General features: G+C 49.3%; 1 protein-coding gene across 5 annotated transcripts in view; it reads left to right on the forward strand.

Moving 5' to 3' along the window:
• Positions 1-26,198, forward strand: part of ELFN1 (extracellular leucine rich repeat and fibronectin type III domain containing 1) — a 171,653-nt gene that overhangs the window by 120,660 nt on the left and 24,795 nt on the right. The window contains exons 1-2 of one of the 5 annotated variants that reach the window (XR_005585844.1): positions 16,796-16,991; positions 20,658-20,973. The exons of 3 other annotated variants lie outside the window; for them this stretch is intronic. The gene's annotated coding sequence lies outside the window, so the exon portion shown is untranslated. Of the gene's footprint in view, positions 1-16,795; positions 16,992-20,657; positions 20,974-26,198 lie in introns of those variants that run through there. One more of the 5 variants, XR_005585842.1, reaches the window with a different exon arrangement.

The raw sequence follows: 26,198 nt of genomic DNA on the forward strand, positions 1-26,198 counted from the left end.
GTTGATCCTGCTGAATTGTATCTTGAAAGGGCTTTCAGTTCATCACCTAAATCACTCGCATCAATATCGCGCATGTCATCATGTGTCAACACTGTCTCTAGTGCCCTGCGTTTCTGGTGTAGGTCTTCTTCAGGTATAGTGAGGACTTTTGGAATATCATAAAGTATCCCAAATATACTGCTGTGTTCCTTGAGCTGCATGAAACGGTCTTCGACCGATTGTATTGCACAATCTAGCACCTGGTTAAAGAATTCAACTTTGAATTGTTGTTTGGGATCTCTTATGGGATTATCCCGTGCCTCGTAATCAAAATGTCTTCTTCTCCGGTGACTCTTTTATTCTTGAATGGGTGGGAAAATAGCTTCAGTGTGAAGTTCCTCTGCCAACTTCTCTCGGCACTCTTCAGAACATTTTGAAATCCCTCATCTGACCAATAAGACTGTAGGTATGACTTCGCTTTGTCTAGTTGTTCCATTGCTCCAGATATATCAAGGTCAACACCTTGGAGTCTCTTGCTTACAACATTTATTTCAAACAGTATCTCATGCCACAACACTAAGCCACACAAAAATTTGAAGTTATGTATGTTTCTGGTGATTCCATTTCCCTCTGCCACTGTTCTCCCAAGAACGGTTCCTGTCATAGCATTATCCTCCATAATGGCAACTATGGCAACATCTGTCTTCCCAATTTGGTTTTTGATAGGCTTTATTGCCTCCACTCGACTTTCCCATAGTGTGGCACTCAGTGGTTTCAGTGTCAGAGAGGATGTTCCCAGATGTTGCTTCAAAATTTGTCATCGATGAGTTGATGGAGAGAAAAATACATAGATGCTTTGAATTACATTAAAAAATTTAGCAGCCTCACTAGAAGCTGATGCTGCAGCACTGACCACCAAGTTCAATGAATGAGAACTCCATGGGACAAAAAAAGCTCGAGTGTTTAACTCTCAGATCCATGTCTGCACTCCTCTGTTCTTTCCTCTCATGTTGGCACCATTATCGTAGCCCTGACCTCTCATGTCAGCCATCGCAATTCCCGTATCTTCCAGCTTTTTACGAAGCACATTTGTCATACCAGCTCCTGTAATATCATCAATGTCAATAAATTCTAGAAAATGTTCTCTGACAGTCACGATTGCAGAGACATTTTCACTAGGTTCTGTTGTTCTTACAAAACACGCCATTAAAGTCATTTGTTCTGTATGGCTGATGTCAGGTGTGCAGTCCAGAATAACAGAGTAATATCTTGCTGACTTCAGATCTGCCATAAGCTTCTGTTTGACTTTTGTTGCCAGTAACTGTATGATCTCATTTTGAATTGTTTTTCCAAGGTAGTGGTGTGTGCACACTTCTTGGGTGTTGGCTCTTCGTAGTACAGCATCAAACTCAGCCATCAGCTCCACAATTTTAAGGAAGTTTCCATTGTTTGGCACACACGGTGATCTGAAGTGCCATGTAGTGCTAGGTTTTGGGTGGCAAGCATTCTTACAATGGCAATGAGCCTTTTCAGAACATTTTGCCAGTAAATAGACTCTGATGCAATCTTCTCTTGATGCTGATCATCTATGGTGGCCTTTAACCTTAGTCTCATCTCAAGCTCTTTCCACCTGTGGAATGCTCTCTGGTGATTTGCTGCCTTTTCATGGCATGCCAGATTTCCAGCCAGATTTTTCCAGTCCTTTTTCCAGTCCTGTAGAACCCAATGTGGCTAGAACATTAGAATGGAAGAGTTTGCAACAAAAACAGTATGCAGCATTCTGGGTTTTTGAGTACATAAGCCATGGCCTCTCCACTTTGTCACCATTGCGGATTTCACACCAGTAACGTGTTGGATGGAAACGTCTGTTTTCATTGTCTTTGGGGAACATGTGCTGTGGCCCATGCAGTACAAGGAAGTCCCTCAGGCTACTGCTCAAGTGGGTCCACAGTCCTGGATCATCTAGACTTAAGGAACTAAACTCAGCAGCAGCTGTTTCTTGTGCGTCCACCACGCTCTTCTCTGATCTACACTTTTCTTCAGGAATGTGCATGGTTACATCCATTTGAGATGGGAGATATGGATGCTGCAGTAGCTGCCGGTCACCTGCACTCTGACTAACTGGAAGATCAGGCATCTCCTCACCATTCACATCCTCCCTGGGGCCGGAAGGCTCACCGTGAACATTTGTATCTCAGGAGAGCTCCTTCCTGCTTAGATAGAAAAGCTTCCTTTGCTTGCTTTCTTTTTCTGAATGCTGCCCCAGAGGGGCGTCATCTTCTTTCACTCCTGACTGCTGTTCTGTGCCAGCTAGAGTGGCTCTCAACACTCAGTTGAAGGGGACAAATAAGCAGACTAGTAGCAGGACCTGAGTGAGGGAAGATATCAGCATCTAAAGGGCCTAACTGCCTCCTACTACTTCAGTTGACTGCCTGTTCTCTTCAAGTGGGGCCAGGGAAACAGCAGGAAACAGGAAGCTCCCTGAGAAGCTGGTGTTAATCAGTCCAGGCTCCTGGGGGTGCCAGAGAGGTACATAAGAGGCTCCTCCTCCTCTCTCTCCCTGCAGCCCCTGCTGCTTTCTGTTATTCCCTCTCACCTTTTCTCCTGCCTGCCTGTTATGTGCCCTCCTTCCTCCAGCACAGCACTCCACCATCTCTGTGCATCTAGAGCAGAGAGAATACATATGCACCAGCAGCAGACACAATTTTCTACACTCTGGGTCCTAGTGCTCCCCCCCCCAAACACACACACACTGTCTGGCATCTGAGGCGGCCGCCTTAGTTCGCCTCATGGTAAGGCCAGATCTGGAGAGGACTTTTCTGCATGAATGGGAGGGGAGATAATTCAGGACACACTGTTGCTGTTCAGCTGTGGTCTGTGCTATCAAAAGGCTTGAGAAACGAGCCTACTTTATTTCTAGGGTATATAGAACCATAATGCCTGGGCACTGATGTCAGCCTCCAATCTCTAATGGAAGATGAATTAAGGGTGCAATCGAAAAACTTTGGTAGTAGTAATCCCTATATAGCTGATATCCAGCATCTGCATGGTGGGACAATTGAACTTTCTTTCAACCTTATCGGTGCTCCTGTTCTCTGTTTCTTGTAACAGCAATTTAGGAGAAGGTAGCCTGGATATCTCCTTTCTAATGGCAAGTATTTACAGAGAAAGAAAACCAACTTACAGTCTGCAGAAGTTACAGGTGCTACTCAGCAGATGTACTATAAGGAATGTCTGTCTGTACCAGCCACAGATATGGAATGCTTGTGTTTCAGTAGGAGCATTGTGAGCATCTCTCATCAGAGCCCAATCATGTAGGGACTAAAGTCACTAGGGATGTGGGGTGCTTCAATGTTTAGATACCCAACCCACACCCCTTTGAAAACTGGTCTCTTAAGTTGGGCACCCCCGAAAAAATAAGGCACATAAAATTACTAGTCACTTTTGAAAATCTTGGGCCAGAATTAGGTTACAGCAAACATTGTAGTGGATCAGCCCATTGACCTATCAATGGTCAGTACCCAAAGCTGAAAACATCCCACAGTGGAGTTGGGGAGGGGGCTATTCCTTCCTGCAACCAGCCCACTCCCTGAAGCATGAGGTTTGATTTCCCTGTCATTAGTGACAGTGGCAGACGTTAATAACATTCATACAATTCTCCAGCCCTTAAGAAAAAAAGCCTGACACGTAGTTTGGCCCTCAGTGCCCCTCTGTAGCAGTGAAATCAGCCAGTTGATGCTGTGCTGTGTAAATAAGCATTTTCTCTTTAAATGCACTGTCTGCCAGTTTCATGGGGTGACACCTTGTTCTTCCATGCTGGGTCAGGATACAATTCTTTAGAAATGCAATGATCACTGCAGTGTCTTCCCAATACCACAACCACCCTAGTCACACTGGGTTCTGCAGCTTCTACCTCCCCCAATAACCCCTTGTTAAACAAAACGTGGCTTTGGGGCCTACATGACTTAACATTGTCCCTTTAGTCATCTGATACAGCAACCTAGAACAGAAAACGGGAACATTGCACCCAGCTGCCATGTGTTGATTTGTACAGCAAGTGTCCAGATCCTGATGATGTTGAATTCTAGTCTTCACTGAGCAATGTCCTGTATTGTTAGAAACATAACCACAACTTTTTGGCTAGTGCATGAAAACCAGGCTTTGTAAACTGCACTGAGCAGTAAGCTAAGCTATCAGGTATCTGAGTGGGAATAATGTTGCGCCTCTGTTTTCCAATTGTGGGCACAATGACGAGCTGGGGTTTGGACGACTCCAGCTATCCATAATGTCAGACTATTTATTTGCCGCATACCCTGTTCAATAGGGGGAGACAGTTGTACAGTATCCCACGTGCACCCAATTAGCATCCTCCTAAGGATGAGGTTTAGATTCTCCTGCCACTTACCCAGACTGCTCCCACGGCTTAGGACCTGGAAAAAGTCAATAGGATGGGCCAACTTTCACACTCATGAATTGACTCACCAGCAACTGCCCTGATAAAGGAAGGCCAGAAGTTCCTTGTGAAGCAGAGAATGAGCGATCCGGTTCCTTCTCCTTGGGGGCACATTTGATCCAGATGAGGTCCTTTATATCTGGATCCTTGATTTCACAGCTCTAGTTCTTCAGACCATGTGTACTTCATTGCACGGGAATAAATTTTAGCTGACAGCAGTTCTGAAGAATTTCCCATGCATGTAGCCAATGCACCTGAAGCTGTTCCCAGATGTCTCTCCTTATTAATACCCCCTTAGCAATTTTCTGAGGACCAGCCGCCATCTCCAGCGTTAAGAACGGTCCCTTCTTCTTTGATTTATGGATATTAATCCATGCCAGCAGGCAAGTGGCATGGCAGGTCTATACAATATAGTCATTATTAAATTGGTTTCCTTGCTTTTCCTTTTCCTCCTCCAAAGCTCCTCCTTTCTTATTGCTCCATAACAACTACCGGCATGGAATATTCAGCACTCAGTGCTAGATAAGTCTTCACTGGTGTGAATTTCCTCCCAGCAGTGCCATGCTAAAACACCAGCAGTGCCCAGCCAGTGTCAGGCAAAACTGCAAAGATGCATCTCCACTCAGACCAGGAACCCAGTGCTAACAATGGTGTGGACACTGGGATGGACAGGGGTGCAGAATATTTTCAGCTCCACAGCATGAAAACCTGCTTTTGATGCAGGCTTAGAGCAGGAGCTTCCTTACAGCAGTTCCTGAAACAGCACCCGGGTAGGAATCCAGCATCAGGAGCTGCTTCTGCAGTAATTCGGATTCTGGCTCCACATTAGTTTTGTGTAACACTGACCAGCCCTGTGACTCATGGACTAAAACTCCTAGACTCAGAGTTCGACAAAACAACGTTAGCTCCACCAGCTCCAGCATCCAATCTGCTTGAGTCATTTGTTTGCCCTTGTTTGGTTCCAGGGTGCTGTGCTGTGCCTGTAGGATGGTCCAGGGATCAGGGCACTGGCCCTGGATGTGGAAGACCCAAATCCAATTCCCTGGACTTCCTGTGTGACACCGAGTAAGTCACTTAGCCCCTTTGTGCCTCAGTTCCCCATCTGTACAATGGGGATAATAGCCCTCCTCTACTTCACAGCGGTTCTGTGGTGAGAAATACATTTACGAGTGTGAAGCACATTGAGATCTACTGATGAAAAGTGCTATATAGGAAATGATCATTTTATTAAGGACATGACAGATGAGATGGAGCAGCCAGCCGGCGGGCTCTGGGCTCCTTGGAAGAGTGCCGTACAATGTCCTGGCAATGGAGGAAATTAGAAGCGATGCCTTGGGGCCCTGTAATTTATCAGCTTTACTTGGAAGTTTCAAAATGTTACTTTTTTTTTCTATTTTTGACACTTATGTGAAAAATCAATCTGCCTGGTGCCCGCCTGGCAGATCCCAGCACGCCCAGCAGAGCCCAGAGACAGATGCCTGCAGATTCCTGGGGGCAGTCAAGCCCAGGCATTCACTCTCCTCCTTGCCAGACAATACCAGGGTGAGTGAAACCAAGGCAAGATTGGGGGAGAAATCTTTGGGGAGGGGGGTGACACATGGCCTGGCAATCCCTTTCCTCTGGTCGCTGGAATGGCTCTGCCATGCACCCTCTGGCTTTGCTGTCTGTCTATGCAGCTTCCTGACCGGCAGCCAAGTTGCTGTTTGTTTTCGGGGTATTTCCACAATCCCGGTGTGACAAACATGGCATGTGCTGTCAGGCCATGAGAGTGACTGGTGCTCTCCTAGGGGCCTGGCTCTCCTTTACTCTGCTCCCGTGCACGGATGGACAGGAAGAGGCGTTAATATGGCCTGAAGCCACCTTTGCACTCTATGTGTTCTGAGCTTTGCCAGGCCCTGCCCTGGCCTCTGAGGCTGCTCTGACTTACACTCTGCTTCCCAGAGTCCCCATCAGGCCCTGGGAAGCAGATACCAGCTATAGTGACCACACCCCTAATCCCATATGCCGAGGGCTGGGGAGCAGACTGGAGTAGGGCCCTTACTCCAATTCTACACCAGCCACAGAAGCCTTGTGCACAGTGATATTCTCAGAGAGCCATTTCAGCCCATTGTAAGGCCCCTTTACAATGCCAGAGTGGCATCAATGTGTAACTAAGAATCAGGGCCTTATACACCCAGCCAGCCTTCATGCTGTGAGTTCTTCCCAGGGCAAACTGTGTTTCCCATTATCTGCCATTGCCTCGGTGGCCTCCACCTGCCCTGGCACAATGGCAGAGGAGGCAGTTTGGAAGGCTGCGGGGCTCAGCCATCTCATGCCTCATTGTGCTGCACTGGCTCTTGGGGGGTGGACGCAGGTGGGAGTAGGAGTCCTGGGGATTGCTTGCTAATATTTGCTAGTGTGTGGTCATTTAGGCTGTGGGAACAAGGCAGGGAAGGGAGGGATTGCCCAGAAACGACATGAAAAGTCTAGTGTTCAGTGTATCTTTGTTCCTGGCCACCAGCCCCCTCATTGTTCCTGGTGAGTGTGAACCCAGCCTGGCCACAGACCCTCACACCATCTTGGGATGTCTAGACAAGGGGAAATGGCTGTTTTAGTGAAGACATTTTAACTAGCATTACTATAGACACGGCTTTGCACCTTGTGTACACAGGTAAGTCACGTTTAAATACGTATCACATGATCAGTGCTAGACACCTGCCTCCAGGCAAGTTTAGGTCCTGGAGCACAGTGCAAACTCCATGCCCACAGAATTGCAAAATACACAGGGCCCTGCACCACTGTCCCGGCCCCCCCAGTCTGCATGCACTCAGCCAGGTTCCCAGCTCCCCGCTGGCCCAAGGCACCTGTCCATTCAGCAGCCTACGCTGCTATCCTTGTGCTTTACCTTCTCGCTGCAGTACTAGTCATTCTTTTACAAAGCTGTCTCATGTCTCCTCCTATTCATTGCCTCTCCAAACAGCCTTGGTCTTCAATCCCTCTGCACACAGAAGTCTTTCCAGGCCTTTGATCATTTGTAGTGCCCATGTCTGGACTGCTCTGTATCTGCTGTGCCTTGTATATGTAGCTAGTCAGTCTGACTTCCTATATAACACAGGACAAAGATTTTCATCCAGTTGCACCGATAGCAAGGCCAAGGCATTGCATATATTTTATTTTAACTATATAACTGTGAAGAATCAAATTTCTCTGAACTGCCCCTTTCAAGTTCTCGGCGTCTGCTGTCTGAAGGGGCAGCTGCCATTATGTGAGCATGTTACAGAGGAGACACCCACACACACTGCTCTTTCTCACACAAACTTTACTTTTGTTCTTTCTTGAGTTGTTTTCTTCGCCCTTTATCCAAAGGAAAAACGTTATTCAGCGTGGCATTGTATGGCTACTTCCTGGGTCACTCAGCCAGCTTGCCCCCCCCATCCCCACACCATTCCTTGGTGGAGCTGACTCAGCCCAACTGCCAGTTTGGCACCACTCCCACTATCCATGCACCCAAGCCATCAGCTCCACACGGCTCCCAGAAGCTGCATAACTGCTCCAGTCAGGATGTAGCTATGCCCTAATCTAGGGTCACAGTAGGAGGAGCGGGGGAAGTGCGGCTAAAAGCAGAGGGGTGTCCCCACTTCCCTTCCCAGCTGGGGTAAGCAGGGCTCCTGCATTAATCTCCCTCCGCTGTGCAGTGAGTGCTACCCTCCTGTTTGCATCTGCTTTAACCGCTGGCCCCACAACTTTCCTGGTGCTTCCACCCACACATGTCAGCCTCACACAGCTCCCCATTATGAAAGTGCCTAGAAGCAGCAAGACGCTGGCAGCTTGAGGAGTCCAGGAACAGCTGGAAAAATATTTGGGTTTCTTTAGGTAAAAAAATGTCTCTAGCCCAGTAGCAATATGGTGCTTTTGTTCGGCAGGCTTTTAGCAGTGATTATTGTTGTTTTTCAACCTAAAACCAGAAGTCCTATTTATAATGTATAACATATGGATTAAGGGATTTTTTTTCCCCTGTAACCAAACGTTTAAGATCTGCGCTGAATTCCACTGTTGACAAGCTGGGGAAGCAGAGGCAAAAACCTGTCGTCCTACTCCACCTACAAAGAACCAAGCAGCCCGAAGGGTTTAACCCTGCAGCTTCCAACATGAATGTCACCTGAGTGCTCTGATGGGGACGGGAAGTGCTTTGGCATGGTCAAGAGGAAGTCTTTGGACTATTCACAGTGGAACACTCTAGCGTGTAGGCAGAAATGGTTGAGGGGTGAGTTTGGGAGCTCTCCGGGGCGTAGGTCGGACCAGTCAAGTAGTGTATGTGAGGAGTGTGCCAGGGTGTGGGTGGGAATTGTCTAGGGGCATAGATGCAAAATACTTGGAAACATTTTAGGGTTCTCTTCCCTGCTGCATTCCCTCATTTTCCTACTTTCCACCTTGCCCCTTCTCATTTCTCTATAGGTTTGGTCTTGCATGGAGTAAGACAAGCTCTCCTGTCCAGCACTGACATATGCTGCATGCCCAGCACTCTCAGCCCTGTGCATGCAGGAGGGTGGCGATCAGGGAAAGAATCAAACATTTGTCTCTTGCCTGGCGCTAGAGAACTTCATCACTGGGCCACTGGGTTGGCAACCGCTCCGGCCGGGTGCTGTAACGTGCAGCGGTTAAATGGTAATATGGACCATTCTGGTGTGTTGGCATAGCATTGTTAGGCACATTAACGTGGGATGCCCCATGTGCTGACACGGGCATTGGCACGGAACACTGGTTTATGGGCATGGAACATTGCAGCGGGATGGCATGGAAGGCTTGGGCACAATGGTATATAACTCTCGTTAGTGGCAAGGAATGTTCTCACTTGCAGAGTGAAAATGTTCGGTGTCGTGACACAGATGGAGTCACAGCATGCTCTGGGCACTGGAGGGGAACGTGCTGATGGGGGTGGCAGGGAATGCCCTGGTTTGCTGGTGCTGAATACTCCAGTACACTGGCATGGAACACTTTGCTGCTCTGGGTGCATTGATGCCTTGGAAAACAATCACACTCTGAGTGCCCAGCCAACAGCCCTTCATCTGAAATAGGCACCAACCTGTGACCCAACTGAGGGTAATGTGCCCAACAGGTAACACGGGATCCCATTTAGCTGTGTATCCTCCTGTACCATACACCCACCCCAAATTGAATTCCCAGCATGCCTGCCCTTTGAAGACGCTTTTTGTGCCAGACCTTGCTGGGAACTTTACTGCCGTCGGCTTGGCTGCAGTGAGGTCACTGGAGGTCCCTGGGGTGGTTGGCCATGGTGGAAGCTGCCACGCGGCGTGTGCCTTTTGTTACAGTAGTTATTGTATCTTATCTCACAGCGTTCGTCTCCCCGCCCCCCCTGCTCCCCCTGTTTAGTCATTTTCTTAATTAAATATAGATTATGGCACTGGGAATAAGGGATTATTAATTATTCATAAGCTACTTAGATTTGAAAGGGTACGCAGAGCAGGGCTTATCTTGTGTCTGGTTCTGCACCATTGGCATGTCAAACTGCCAGGGCAAGCCTCTCTGGCCCGTTGAGGCCTTCCCTTAATCGTCCCACCCGCCCTGCTCTCTTCTCCGTGGGTTTCTAGAGCAGGAATGCTGCCCCTTTCGTGCTGAGTCTCATCAGCTCGTCCTTTTTTATAGACTCATAGACTTTAAGGTCAGAAGGACCATTATGATCATCTGACCTCCTGCACAATGCAGGCCACAGAATCTCACCCACCTACTTCAATAACAAACCCCTAACCTATGTCTGAGTTATTGAAGTCCTCAAATTGTGGTTTGAAGACCTCAAGCTGCAGAGAATCCTCCAGCAAGTGACCCGTGCCCCATGCTGCAGAGGAAGGCGAAAAACCTCCAGGGCCTCTGCCAATCTGCCCTGGAGGAAAATTCCTTCCCGACCCCAAATATGGCGATCAGTTGAGCATGTGGGCAAGACTCACCAGCCAGCACCCAGGAAAGAATTCTCTGTAGTAACTCAGATCCCAGCCCGATTAGCCACCCAGGCCACGGCACGATGTCTTTGCTGAGCCTCTTTCCCACAGAGCCTGAGAGTTTTTCTCCCAGCTGCCTCTCATCCTCCGCCGGTGTGAGAGCAGCGCCAGCGGATCTGGCTCCCCTGCCCCAGGTGGAAGAGTAGAAACTTAATAGGCGTTTGCTCAGCAGCAAGTGCCGTTGCAAAGTTTGCGAGGTAGAGCTTCCCCACACCTGGGTAATTGTTCCCCGAACCTGAGCTCACCCGGGGGATGTCGTTGTCGAGCTGTCAGGAGAAGAAGGGGGGAAGAAAGGAAGGCATGGGGAGCAACCATATGTCTGTAATTATCCCCTGAAGCCAGCTGCCTGCTGGAGGCTAGCATGTTCCATAAACAGGCCCGAGTGGAGATGTCAGGAGGAGAGCTCTACCTCAGAGAATGGCTGGGACAGGATCTGTGCTTCAGGCATCTTTTTCTGCTACAGGCTTTATAAATAATGGAGCTTTCTGACATCCGGGCTGTGATGTGACAGCAGTAATCAAGACTTAACGCCCCTCCTTCCTTTCCCCTCTCCATGTAGGCCGCATGCCCAGCTCCCCTAGCCGTCCAAGTCATGGCAGATTCCAGTCAGATTTGTCATGCTCCCCAAAACAGATGAGATGGACATCTGGGGAGTTGTTGGCGTTGCTCTGTTTCAGGAACAGTCTTGAAGTGGGGATGCCCACCTCCTCACTGGGCCATGGAAGAACCACTGTGGACGTGGTTCAAACACTCCCCAGGCCAACAAGCAATGGAGCTGATTGGTTTATATGGCCTGGGGGAGCCATGGAAGGGGGCTACCATGAGATTGCCTGGGGCCTGGGTAGTACAGTGGAAGTGAAGGGTGGGAGGAGTAACTTGCTCCTTAGATTGGATGTCCCCAAGAAGGGTGCTTGGGGCAGTGATGGGGATAGACATGACCGAAGGCCTGGGATTGTCTTCAGAATTGATACTACAGTATCCCGCATGAGTGAGGGGTTGGGATATCAGGACAGATCTCAGGGAAAGGATCGCCTGAAGTGAATGGGAAGAGTTGAATACACGAGGCCCTGGATTCTCTTCATCTGATTTGCATAGGGAAGCAATCTGAGGTTGTGGTGTGTTTGCAGATCAGTAGCTTGGTTCTTGTCAAGGGGTGAAGGCTTGAAGCTACTGAAAACCCAAGGCACCGGGCCTTACCAGTGCACCACAGCAGTTAACTATGCTTCAGTGTCACAGGGACCCATTAACATTTCCCTCATGCTCTCCAAACTTTCTTTCCATCTGATACTGTTCTTGGTGCTCAGTTGGCTAGCATGTCCACCTCCGTCAGTACTAGCCTACCAGACAGACTGTCCAGTATCTTTGCACTTCCCATTAGATAAGAGCTGCTACAAGGTGCTGGATGACAGCCCTGGGGCCTAAAGTCCTTTTGTCAACACAGATCAGTGATGGTGAAGATTCCTGCCAATGTGCCAGTCCAGACCTGGTTCAGAGGAACCACCTCTAACACTACCAGTAGAGTCGTCTTTCCAGCCCAACTCAGAGGATGTCTACTCTGCAATCTGGAGGTGGGATTGCAGCACATGTAGATACACCCAAGCTAATTTTGGCAGCAATGGCGGTAGTACAGGCTCAGCTAGGCTGTGCCCGTGGCTTCACTAATATTGTTACTCGAGCTAGCTTTGATCTAACTGCTGCAATCACATCTCCTGAAGGCAGCGTAGACAGGCCTTCAGTCTCACTGGCCTCTCTGCTGGGACCACCAGTAAACAGGCCATGGGAGATGATGGCATTTGTGATGCAGGGTATTCCTGTCCACTGGGTCTCAGGCTGAGACCAGCTATTTGTTTCATGCTAGCTACTGAACACCAGCTGGATGGTCATGGCCAACCCAACTTGGATTCAGGCTGGTGGACTAGAGGAAAAAAGCTTCCTGTCTCCTTGCTGATGACCTGAACCAGCCTGTCCATCTGAGATTCTTGCCTTGCTTTCCTTCCAGAGGTCCCTGTGATTGCTGTTCACTGCCACATTCCAGCTGAGGCTTTGCTCCTCTGGGTCCTGGTGATTTCAGCTGTCTCACTCACAGCGCTCCTGTAAAGCCCGTTTGGGGTCTGGAAGATGACTGCAGCACTACTCTGGACACAATGCATATAACCGGCCTGAGTTGTCCCTACAGAACGTGACATATGGGAAAGGCTGAGGGCATGCCCATACCACCCAATACTGAGCACCCCATGGGTGCCTCCAGAAAACTGTCCGATTCTATTGTTATAACCCCAGGCACCAGGTGCAGGCAGGATCCAAGGGGCGCCTGTTGCATTTCACCTCGCAAAACTGCAAATTTAGGGCCTGATCCTGCGAGATGCTGAGCACCCCCAACCCCAGTGTAGTTGGTGAGCGCTGAGGGTGTGCAGCCCCTCAGGAAGCACAGGGAACACTTTAGGGTCAGGCTCCTCCAGCATGCTTGTAGCAAGAGGCTTTTTATGTCCTTCGCAAGCCCCTTTCCCAAATCCTCCTCCAGTGCGCTGGGAAAGCCCAGAGAATCAGCAGCTCTAGAGAGGGCGGTTAGAGACAGTCAGTTTGCTCGGGGTCCCCCTGGGATCTCCCCCACAAACAAGAAGTGACTCTCATGAGGCCAGGGAACAAAGCTGTACATCAATAAAGCTCCAGGGGCCCTGATCCAGGAGGCGGCAGGGCTCCAACAGTGTGAGGGATTGGGGACAGTTCGACACTGTTGTTTTAAAAACTGCAGAATGCATCAACCATTACCTCAGTCTCATGCACACACAGTGAAGCAATGGATTTCTAAACCCACCCTCAGCCATGCTCACATGCACCACACACACACACACAGTGAAGCAGTGTATTTCTACACCTACACACATCCACGCACACATACACCCCCCCACACACACACACACAGGGTGAAGCAATGGATTTCTAAACCCACACACAGCCATGCTCACATGCACCACAAACACAGTGAAGCAATGTATTTCTACACCTACACACAGCCATGCTCACATGCACCACAAACACAGTGAAGCAATGTATTTCTACACCTACACACAGCCATGCTCACATGCACCACACACACATATGCCCAAGTGCTGCATTCCTACATGCACTTACACATGTGCCAACACACACAGACACAATGCATTCCCAGACGCCCCCCCCAAAGTGATGTATTCCTACACAGACCCTCACACACACACACCTGCACACTGAAGTGATGCATTCCTACAAATATGCTCGCTCTCTCATACACCCAGTGAAGCAGTGTATTTTTCTACCCACGCTCATCAGATGCCTGCCCAAGTGCTGCATTCCTACACACAACCACATGTGCACACCGAGGTGAGGCATTCATACAGACACACGCGCTCTCTCTGAAGTGATGGGCCCCTTCAACAATCTGTTCCTGAATTAGTCCACAGTCATCATGAAAACTGAGTTTTCTACCATCCACCTCCCGTCTATTTGGGAGACCCATTCACCACCCCTCCCCTCACTGCCCCAGCCCCTGGCTGCTTGGTATTTAGTCAGTTTTTGTAACTAACTGAGTACTAGCGTTCTCCGCCAGCTCAATCCCTTTCAATAGTCTTTCAGCTATAATTAATGTTTGCTGTATAATTAGATTGATTTTTTTTTAATGTATTCGGAGAGAGGAGGCGAATTCGCAGCCTGAGCGCGAGGTGGGGGACTGCTGCTGAGATTGCAAAGTATAAGAGGGACGGGTCCGGCACGGGGGGCGGTGCGGGGGGAGAAGAGAGGCGGCAGATAGTCCAAGTCCATCGGGGCAGGGCAGGGTGCTTGGAAGCCTGGCTGAGGCTTGGTCGTGGGGTCACTGTTACCCAGATACACTGTGTTTACAGCGCACATTCGAGGGCCGGCAGCTGCAGTGGCGGGATGTGGGTGTCTGCACTGAGGCACCCTTATTTGCTGCCAGAAAGGGGCAGTGGGGGTTGCTTGCTGAAACACCTCAGGGGGCAGCCCATGGCTGAGAACTTGGGTTCCAGCTGCAGCCGATGAGCTGAGGCAGGCTGGTAGGTATCACCAACCTGGGGACCGAGCAGAGCTCTAGCACGTCTCTGCACCCTGGAGGTGGGGCACTGGCTAGAAACATCACCGCCTGCTGCTCTTGCTGCCGAGGTTCTGCGTGTCTGCCTGCTGTGTTGTTGGTTTGGTGCCCCTGGTCTTCTCAAATGCCGGCAGCCTCCCGGTTCTCCCTGGGGATGCCACGAGTGGCAAGCTGAGTAGGGGGGTGGGATGGGTCATTAGTAGAGCCAGCAGTACTCTTCCCGTTACAGCGGGTAGTAAGATTCTGATCTTATGTTAGGGCCCTGAATGGGAGGGGCTGCAGGATCAAGATACAGCGACAACAGGGCTTGCAATCTAACACAAACAGGATTCCAGGCTTATGCTACAGGCACGAGCAGTCATGCAACACCTACAGAGCTGTAGGCAAGGTGGCTACTGACAGCAACAAACCTCTCAGCTACCCAACTGCTCATCTTGTGTATGGGCTAGACAGAGTATTATTCACTCCCTGTACTTCTTGCTCATTCCTGCCACTGGCAATGCCATATGCAAATGTGTGAGATCGCCTCGGCTGCTGTAAGCAGTGTCATTCCGTTCCTGTGTAAGTAAATGTCAGAGGCAACCATAGGTGTAGGAGGCTCGGCGGTGTTCAGCAGAACTGCCTCTAGACAATGCAACGGAGATGAGCCCTGGCTGAAACCGACTGGCAGCAGGCAGCTTTCCTGGGGGGAGGGGATTTCAAAGACCCTGCGGGCTTTTAGGCTCCTGACTCGGACTGCCAGTGAAAGTCAATGGCTGTTCAGCGTCTGTCTCCCCCTCCATAAAGCCAAGCAGGCGATGCAGAACTGGGAACTGAGACGCGATCATTACTGTTTCATCACATGGCCCAGCTGACGGGTGTTCACAGCAGCCTCTTGTCACTGACTAGAGATGTGGACGAGTGAATGTCAGCACCACCTGGTGACCCATGATAAGAATGAGGGCCCTATTACTACTAGTATTAACTACCCAGGTTCCTCTTAGGCTGTAGTTTGGGGAGGTGAAAAATCAAGGTTCTGGCTGTTTGCCATCCAAGGCTGTCTGTGATTTAGCTAATAATTTTGTCAGTTGTCCACAGCAAATGGGTTAGTCACACCTCGTCTTCCACCATATAAGTTCCTGCAGCCCATTCACGTACCTCTGCAGCCTTCGGGGTGGTAGTAACTTACTGCAGCGGGTGGGGATACCACAGAGACCTTGTGCAAATGCTAGAGTAGTGACTCTGAGTTACGGATGGTTACCATGGAGATTTCATGTAAATGCCAGAAAGGGAGTTGTATCCATGGAGCCAATGATCCCAGAGAGCTCTGGGGCAAATGCCAAAATGGTAACGTTGCTATTGGTGGTCCCACAACAGGTTGGCGTAAAGGAGAGAATGGTACCTCTCTGGCCTTGCTATTGCATAGTGCCATAAAGATTATGGGCCAGACGTTGTTCTCAGTGGCACATGCATAAATCAGTCAGGCCCTTAATATGTATCTAACCCTGTTTTACTTAGGAAGAAGTATCACAAAGTAGTCTCTTGCTTGCCTCCGGGCTCTTCCTTGTTAGAATGGCTGCCTCTCATAGCTTCTTTCTCTTCCCAAGCTATATTTTGTTTTGTGTTGCCTGTTAATTATATGCCCTCTGAGTATCCTCCCCGCACGAATAGTTCAGAGGAGCCCACAAAGCAAGCCCAGGGCTGCCCGAACGGCGAGCGCTATGACAATCGACGCTGAAAAGCAACCGTGTCGTGCACAGGTGTTATTCAGCAGCCACAGATGTTAGGCATTTTTCAATTAAAAAGCCCCTAAATTAAAAAAAAAAATCACGAGACAAGCTGCGCATTCTGCAAAGACAAAGGAGCAATCCATCACTTGCGAGGCGCTGGGCACGCTCTCTCTTCTGGGCATCAGAACGTTCAGCTGGTCAAACAATGCGATCGGCTAAACATCTGCGGGGACTTGGTGTTACAATGTTGTTCTGAACATTTGCTTTCTGGTATTGGCACTGGGCCTTTTGCCCGCGGGTGTGTAGATGAGGAGTGTTTGCTCATGCAGTCCTAGCTCTTGGGCCTGACTCTCCTCTCTTTTACGTAGCATAGAGGAATTGGGTATATCCCTTTAAATAGTTTGAGAGACCTCTCGTAGCGCTCACTGCATTCACATTTTGTGTATATTCAGTAGGCAAAATTATTTGCCCAACACCATGCCTGGTATTTGTACTGTTCTGGCTATCTTAGGCACTTCTATAGCCACTATCACCATAGTAACGGAGCACCTTGCAACATTCCTGTGCAGCAGGGAAATACTATTAGCCCCATTCTAGAGATGGCAAAGTGAAGCATCTAGAGACTAAGTGACTTGCCTAGTGTCACCCAAGATGTCAGAGCAGGAATGGACCCCTGGTCTCCCACAGGCCAGGCCAGCACTGCAACCACTGGGCAATACTTCCTGCCTTCCAGCAAAATTGTGGCATAAGAGTAAAAGACAACAGCCTAAATTGTGAGTAGCTTCAACAGAATTACACCATTGTAGAACTGGTGGAAGTGAGATCAGAGTGAGACTTTACCTCTTCTGCGACTTCAGGAACCACTGGGTTGAATCATTGGCCCAGGCCAGCTCAGTCTATCCTGTGTGACAGTGTAGCTTGGCAGAACAAGGACGTGCATCCGAAGGAAAACAGTGTTGGTCCTTTAAGTACTTAAACCACTTTTAACCAGCCAAGGTGTGTGGTGCCAAGATGCTGGTCCCACACTGCCAAGAACTGCTGAGTTGTATCCTTTTATAGATGCTCTTAGCCGCCTCTGACACTTAAACCGCACCCTCCTCCTCCCCTCGGAAGCCCCATAGCGTGTGTCATTTAAAACTGGACTGGAGAAAGCTCTCATGAATATTCTGTAGGGGAAATTCTTGCATTCGCAGGGGATGGGCCAGATGGTCTAACAGGTTTTCCCAACGCTAATATGTCTGCTTTTGTGCACATATATGCTCAGAGTCGTTTGTCACCAGGGCACTGCTGTGGGGAAGCTCTCCGCACTGGCATTACCCTTACCACTGTGCTATCTCATCAATGTCTCCCCTGCCCTATGTTGCACCCATTGCCAGCAGTTATGAATAAAACAATATCCAATTATTCCTTTCTGTTCCTTCCCCCCCTTACAATATATCATTTTTTAATTTAAAAAATGCCTGGTGGAAGCGTAACAGGCTATTAAATGTTTGGATCCGTAATTAACATCAAACCCCTGACTTAAAATCTTTATGGATTGAGCGAGCTCCATTAGCCGCTACATGAATAATACCTCCGCGCTGCTCAGAGTTCCACCAGGTTAATATCGGCTCGTTTCTGTTCAGAATGTTCTAGCGGAGGGAAGGGCCACTCCTCTCCCGCACCTCTTCCCCCAGGAGCTGAGCGCAGGATCTGGACCATTTGCAAAACATTTACAAAAACAAAACCGTACCAAGCACACACAATTCTGCCCCTGGGGAGAGGATGAGAGAAAATGAAACGCATGTCAGTCATGTCACTTAATGCAGGGCTGGAAAGCACCCAGATGAGAGCTGGATAAGAACTGATACAGAATAGACAGTCTCCCCCAAAACAAATCGCTACATGTAAATAAAACAACTGCTTTTCTCAGCCAGTGGTACGAACAGCAAGAAAAAGATAACCCGCCACTGGCTATCTCTCGCAAGGATCAGACTAATGAAGGAGAAACTCCTGTCATCATGGAAGAGAGGCAATTGTTACGGCCTTCTTTAAAACAGGAGGAAGACAATGAAACTTGTTTGGGAACTCAGGGCACGTTTTTGTGGCTTGAGACCCCTCCCCCACCCCAAATAAAGGACAGAGAGAAAGCAATTTGTCTTCTGATCTGTGCTGGTGCCAGGCGAGGGGATGGCCTATTGCAGGTGGGAAAGGGCAAGCTGAGATATAAAACAGAGCTAGAAGAGTTGAGGGGCTGCTGTTCTCAGGTTCCAAGAACAGGTTTTGCATCAGTCACATGGCACAGCATCACAGTAAAACCAGTCGCAGCTGCTCTTGGGCACATTTCGGTGTGTCAGAGGCTGTGTGACTCCATTCATCTCACTTGTTGTCTGACTGGAGGGTCCCGCCTGCAATCATTCTTAAACTGCCTCTGATTATATTCTTAGGCCAAAATTTGGGGTGCCACAATTTTTGTTTGCCCAACTTCAGAGACCTTCGAGGGTCCTGGTTTTCAGAGGGCAGATGCTCAGCCCTGGAGATCTGAATCCTCCCTGCGCTGTCAAACTTCACTTTGGGCACAAAGAAGGCTCCATCATCCCTGTCTATCCTGGGCCTCTCTTTGTATGTTCTCTGTGGTGTTCAGTCCCATGAGTTTTCTGACTCTAAGCACTGGTCAATGAAGCCATTCTGTCATTCAGCCCTTCCGCGGTGTTCTTCCACCTGCCTCTGGCATGCCTCATTCTGAACATGTCCCAGATATTTCCATCTTCTCTTCTGGATAGCTTGAGGCCTTGTCTACACTACAGATGCCTTTTGTCGACAAAACTCCGTAGTGTAGACAAGACCTCAGAGATAAGGGGGTTGCTGAACTTTCTGACAACCTTGGCATTCGTTATAAATTCATTCAATTTAATGTCTAGTACTTTCCAGAGGCATTTGCATTGGAAGGCAATTAGACGTCTGTCTGTACCTTTGGTGGATTTCCAGCGTGCACATCCATATGTTGAGGTGGAGATAACATTTGAGTTGAAAATTCATCGTTTGGTCTGTAATGGCCAAATAATCTTGTTTAAGCTGGTGAAGGCAGCTGGCACCTTGCCAGTTTGTGACATTATTTCTTTCTGGACATCCCCCTTGGCTTGCCCATTCTGGCCAAGGTGTGTGAATTGAGTCACCTCTTATATTCCTGTGCCTGCGAACATAAAGCTAGAGCTGGGAGTCACTGGTGTTCTCGTTAGATTTGTTTTTTCATAATTGACTCCCATGTATAACTGCACAGAGCACCTCCCTCATTCACACCACACCGATCCCCGTGGCAACTGCAGCAGTTGCTTATCTGTTTGTCAGTGCACTTGGAATAGGTGAAAATAGGGAGAAGCCAGTGTCGTGTGACTAGCCAGCTCTCCGCAGATCACCAGCCAGGTCTCTGTTGGCTAGAGGTGATCCATGGGACCTCTGTCTTATTGTGAAACCTGGATGAAAGTTATCATCTGCAGAGCGAGAGTGTCTAGCAAAGTCCTAGTGATGTTCTTTCCGCTCCCCTCTTTTCCCCCATTCATTCTGACATTAACCTTGCCCTAGAACAGGGTTTCTCAAACACCCGGCTCCATCTACATCAGCAGGATTTCAGCCAGGTCAGCCAGACTCTCATCTATCCCCGTAGCACAAACCAGGTCATTCTGGAGCCTTTTCGCACACCTGGCTGCATCTGAAACTTTAATGAGGGATCCAGACTCTGAGTGCTATACAGTGAGGAGCACAAGACAGATCAATAAACAGGATCTGATCCTGGGAGGCGTCCCTCATGGGCCTGATCCTGAGAGGTACTGAATTCGCCGAGGGGCCCGGTGTCATTGGGATTGAGCATGCTCAGCATCCCACATAAGGCAATCAGTAATGAGCAGCATTGGGCTTCCAAACGGAAAGATGAAATTAAAAGCCCAGCCTAGACACTCACGGAGGACCAAACAGTAAGGGCCCAATTAAAAGCCCATGGGAATCAATGGGAAGATTCTCAGCGGCTTCAATAGACTTTAGATCAGGTGCTAAATTCACAATGGGTAGAGGCCTCTGGAATGACAGACACTCTAGGGCAGAGCTATGCCATGAACACAAACACTGAGGCCGGACCTAGCAATGCCCAGAAGCTAAGATACACTGTATACACCACTATGGCTGTGACCCAATGCAGCAGGCAGCCCTGAAAAAGGAGCACAGAGGCAGGCTGTGCACCAAGGCCTAAGATAAACTTAGTCAAAGTTCTGACCAGAAGTGCCTCTGTTCTGGTGTGGGGGGAACCGCACCCGTCCTGTAGCATCCTGGAGGGATAAAGGATGATATTTTAATCAGCTGAGTTTTAGTAACCCCCCCTACCCAGAGTTTTGCTGAGCAACGGAGCTGAAAATTAATTGCTTACGGGGTTTACTTAGGGAGGTTTTTCTCTTTTTCCCCCATCACAGATTTACTGAACTTTAAGTCAACAGAGTGTGGATTGCACAAACCAGAAAAGACAGGGCACGCGCTGGGAACGCCACCTCTCCTCTCCCCATCGGTCTCTCTGTCCATCTCTCCATTTGTTCCTCTGACTGCCCCTCTCCCAGCCCATTGGGAGCAGCTGCCCTGATCTGGGACACCGTTAAGAATGCTAGGCCAGCGGTCGGTCTGATTCCAGCGTCTCGGGTTTAATCCAGGCCCAGGTTCAATCGAGCGTGTTCTGCTGAGTCAGGTCCGTGTGGAACTTGGCCTTCACAGAAGACTGCAGCTCTCAGAAACAAAAGCCAAGCTTTTATGGATAAATATCAAATGAATTAGGAGGCAGGTTTTAGAATAAAGCATCGCTTTGGAATCCAGGCGTAGCATTAATTTATCTTGAGACTACAGCCTCGCTTAATACCCACTAATGCACAATCAGCACCCCAATCCTGCCAAAGGCAGGCCCAGCCAAAGCCAGGCCTGGTCAGTGACACAACACCCCGACCTTGCCAAATCCAGGGATGATAAGTGTTGAAACAGCCTATTTCTTTAGGCTCCCGACAGACAATATCCATTAGAGCTAATCAAACATTTCCCAGTGCAACGAGTGCGCCCTCATATTTAGCGTTGGGCATCGCATGCACTTCTGTGTGACTAGAACGACCCTTGGTTATTTTGACGGTGCTTTCGTGCCATGGGCGCTGTACAGCATAAACAGAAAGACGTGGCCCCTACCCAAAAGAGCTTTCGTCGGAGCCATGATGCAGCAAACGGGGGTAACAAACAGGCTGGACGATGCAGAGGGAAGGTAGACGAGCAGCAGGACCGGGCAGATACTTCAGCTAGGGCAAGCACACGTTAGGGGCTTCGTTTAAAAGGGCTGTTAATGAGAATTGTTAGTATTGTCTCACTTCTAGTGAGCAACAGCACAGTAAGTGCTTTCAACGAAGACACAAATACAGGCAAGAAACGTGGTCAGTTACGCATCGTGAATGTGCGTTACCTGGGCCTGAGCCTCCCTTACATTGTCCCAGACAGAGGGAAGTCCATTTACCAACAGCAGATGGGCATGGCCAGGGCTTAATTTATAATGAAAGAGGTGCCGGGGCTCAACCAATTAGGTGCTGGGGCTCACACCATTTTTTTACTTTCATAACTATGAACCGCCAGGCCCAGAGGTGCCGGGGCTCCGAACCGCCATGCCCAGAGGTGCCGGGGCTCCGAACCGCCAGGCCCGGAGGTGCCGGGGCTCAGCCCTGACAAGGCCTGGCACAAATTAAGTACTGGGCATGGCCCGTTGCAGCAGCCTTCTAGCATGACAAACATATCTCAGGTCTCTGGAGAGAATTCGCCACAAAGCCGGCATCAGAGCCAGCTACATCATTAGCAGTTTTGTGGGTAAATGCTAGATTTTCAGTAATTCACTCAGCTGGATGTTACATAGAGAGGGTTTCCATGCTGCTATTTTTCCCATAACCAAGGCTGCACTCATATTGTCCCTGATTCAGCAAAGCACTTAAGCATGTGAATTGGGGCCATTTTCACATCATACATTTTCCATATCGTGAAGAACCACAGTTTGGTTAGTACCGGCTGTGGTGTCCACTCCTCTCAGAAGTGATCTTGCTCTGAGTGAAGTCAAGGAGCATTTTGTCATTGAGCTCAGCAGGTTTGGGACTGGGCCCGGGGATTCTCCCCTTTTTACAGACTAGCGGCTTTTCTATTTCAGAGCCCTAATTGAATTGTATATTTTGAAAATAAAAATTTCCCCTCTGGTTCTATTGGGCAGGAAGCAGCTCCAGCATCTCAGCGTACAGGAAAGGGGGAGGCGGGTGAAGGAAGAAAGAAAGAGTGTCCTACTCAGAAGCGTTGTCCCTGAGGCTTCTGAGTAGGACACTTGAATGCAGAGCAGGAAATCTAATGTTAACAAACAGTTTGAAAAGTTAAGCCACCACCCAGCACCAGAGCATCCCTGATATTATTGTACATAAGAACGGCCATACTGGGTCAAACCAAAGGTCCATCTAACCCAGTATCCTGTCTTCTGACAGTGACCAATGCCAGCTGCTTCAGAGGGAATGAACAGAACAGGGCAATTTTGAGTGATCCATCCCTTGTCATCCAGTCCTAGCTTCTGGCATTTGGAGATTTAGGGATGTCCAGGGCATGGGGTTGCGTTCCTAACCATCTTGGCTAATAGCCATTGAAGGACCTGTCCTCCATGAACAGATCTAGTTCTCTTTTCACTCCAATTTTACTTTTGGCCTTCACCACCTCCCCTGGGAACTGGTTCCACAGGTTGACTGTGCGCTGTGTGAAGTACTTGCGTTTGTTTCAAACCTGCTGCCTATTAACTTCATTGGATGCCCTCTAGTTTTTGTGTTATGTGCAGGGATAAAGAACATTTCCCTACTCACTTTCACCACACCATTCACGATTTTATAGACCTCTATATATCCCCACCCCTAAGTTGTCTTGTCTAACCTGAACAGTCCCAGTCTTTTTATTCTCTCCTCATACAGAAGCTGTTCCATACCTCAACCCCCCTAATTATATTACACAATCGGGAGCCTAAAAACCACAATCGGGATTGAGGCTCCACTGTGCGAGGTGCTGATCATACATGTAATACGAGCCAGTCCCTGGTCCAAAGAGCTCACAGTGTAAACAGATGAGCCAGAGAAAGGAGTGTTGTTATAGATGCGGGAGGGAGGCACAGAGAGATTAAGTGATTTGACAAGAGTCACACAGGGAGTCTGAAGCAGAGGTGGGATTGAACCCACATCCCTAGAGTCCTAGTTTAACGCCTTCACCACAAAATCTGTCTAATCTTTCCTAATAGTCTGGCAGGATCTTTACCCCAAATTAAAGTGACTTTTCAAATTGTATCTGGCCAGATCTCTTTCTCTTGCCTCCCTTCCCTCAGAGCGAAGACTTGGTTGACTTCAAGCCCTTTGCGTCCAGTATCACAAGCAGACTGGCCCAGGCTAATGCTTCTTTGTAGAAATAACATTCCATTGCTTCACCCGGCAAGAAAGAACCCTCTTGTATGTAATAAGTAAGAGAACGTCTAAACCATTAGCAGTAAACATGATCTATCTTTAAAATATAGTCACGTTAACAGTTATTGATCTATAACTTTTAACCAATTTCTTTTTGACAATGTTGGATTGAGTCCTAATTTTAGCTTTTTATGTTCAGTGCTTGGCAAACTCTATTCCATCAGTAAGAAAACAGACCCTGTGGGCCAATCTGCGCCTTCCACTCGAGCTGAATGATAGAGGAGTGAAACAATATTTTTAGACAGATCAGTTCCTAACTCAGGGTAGCGGTGGCCATTATGCAAATCAAGCCATAAGAAGTTTAAAAGTCTGGAACCATCATATTTCTTTATTTCATTAACATCAGTGCAAGTGGGAGAGTTAATATGAACCTATTCCGGTGCTTATACGAACAGTCCCTCTATCATTTAACAAGATTGGTGATTTCCCCTAACGAGTGCTCACAACAGCTATATTGGGGGCACCTGGGGCTTTTTATGCTGCATGGAGCGGACGGGGAAGGGGGATGGTGAGTGACAAATGTCTCTGAACCGATGAGTCTGCAGGAATCCCAGCACCTTCCTGAGCTGTTTTACTGACACCATCTCCCTGCATACACAGCAGCTGCACAAACACATGTATGTATTTGTACCTGCCCTTACACTACACGCCACCGAGGACAAACATGTCAGGTACCCCCACAGGAACACACCTACCAACAAAAACCCAGAGACTTACAAACCAATGTCTCCACACAACAGCACCATACACACAAATCCTCACCCCTACAGCATGGACATAGACCCCTAACCACACATACCAGTGATTACACACACACACACATGCATACAGATAATAGAATAGAATTACACTGCTACCTCGATATAATGCCACCCAATGCAACACGAATTTGGATATAACGTGGTAAAGCAGTGCGCCGGGGGGGAGGGGGGAGGGAGGGCGGCTGCGCACTCCGGTGGATCAAAGCAAGTTCAATATAACACAGTTTCACCTATAACGCAGTAAGATTTTTTGGCTCCCAAGGACAGCGTTATATCGAGGTAGAGGTGTATATATGCCATACTTTGCAATTCTGCAGCACTTTTCTGCTGCAGCACTCAAACATCAGCTTCACAACACTCCTGAAAGGTATCTCCATTTTACATATGGGGAAACTGAGGCATGGAGATGTTATGTGGTAGCATAGAAGTGTAGGAGTGGAAGGGACCTCAGGAGGTCATCTAGTCCAGTCCCCAGCACTCAAGGCAGGACTATATAATAACTAGACCATTCCTGACAAGTGTTTGTTTAACCTGTTCTTAAAACCCTTCAGTGATGGCGATTCCACAACCTTGCTCGGCAATTTATTCCAGGGCTTAAACACCCTGACGGTTAGGAAGTTTTTCCTAATGTCCAACCTAAACCTCCCTTGCTGCAATTTTAGCCCATTGCTTCTTGGCCTAGCCTCAGCGGTTAAGGAGAAGGCCACACAGCAGGTCAATGGGCGAGTCAGAAATGGAATCCAGGAGCCCTGAATGCCAACTCTGCTGCACTGAGATCTAAGACAGCGGTTCTCAGCCAGGGGTCCAGGGCCCCCTGGGGAACCACAAGTCCTTTCAGGGGGCCCGTGGAGCCTCGTGGCTGAAACCCAGTGTCCTGAGCCCCAGCACTGAAACTGGGAGCAGCGCAGGGCTCAAGCCGGCGGTCCCCCCTCCTGCCCCAGCCAGGGGGCACAGGGAGGGAGGGGGAGGAGCCGATCGGCAGGGCTGCCAGTTGGCAGGAGGTGCTGGGGGTGGTGATGGGGGGCTGATGAGGGCTGCGGACGTATTACTGTGGCTCTTTGGCAATGTACATTGGTAAATTCTGGCTCCTTCTCAGGCTCAGGTTGGCCACCCCTGCCCTAGCTACTCCCTGCCTGCACCCTGAGCTACCCCCTGCCTGCACACAGCCCCTAGCTACCCCCTCCCTGTAACCTGAGCGGTACACAGCCCCTCAACCCACAGCCAGTCCCTGTGTGCACACAGCCCCAGCTACCCCCCCGCCTGCACCCTGAGCTACCCCCAGCCTGCACACAGCCCCTAGTTACCCCCTCCCTGCACCCTGAGCTACCCCCTGCCTGCACCCTGAGCTACCCCCCTGCCCACACCCAGCCCCTAGCTACCCCCCTCCCTGCACCCTGAGCTACCCCCAGCCCACACCCCGCCCCTAGCTACCCCCCTGCGCCTTAGCTTTCCCCTGCCTGCACACAGCCCGTAGCTACCCTCTCCCTGTACCCTGAGCTACCCCTCTGCCTGCACACAGCCCCTAGCTACCCCCTCCCTGTAACCTGAGCGGTACACAGCCCCTTGCCAGCCCCTCAACCCACAGCCAGTCCCCTGTGTGCACACAGCCCCAGCTACCCCCTCCCTGCACCCTGAGCTACCCCCCGCCCCTGCACACAGCCCCAGCTACCCCCCCTGCCTGCACCCTGAGCTACCCCCAGCCTGC

Source organism: Mauremys reevesii, linkage group 10, assembly GCF_016161935.1.
Source record: "Mauremys reevesii isolate NIE-2019 linkage group 10, ASM1616193v1, whole genome shotgun sequence".
Lineage (NCBI taxonomy): Eukaryota > Metazoa > Chordata > Testudines > Geoemydidae > Mauremys > Mauremys reevesii.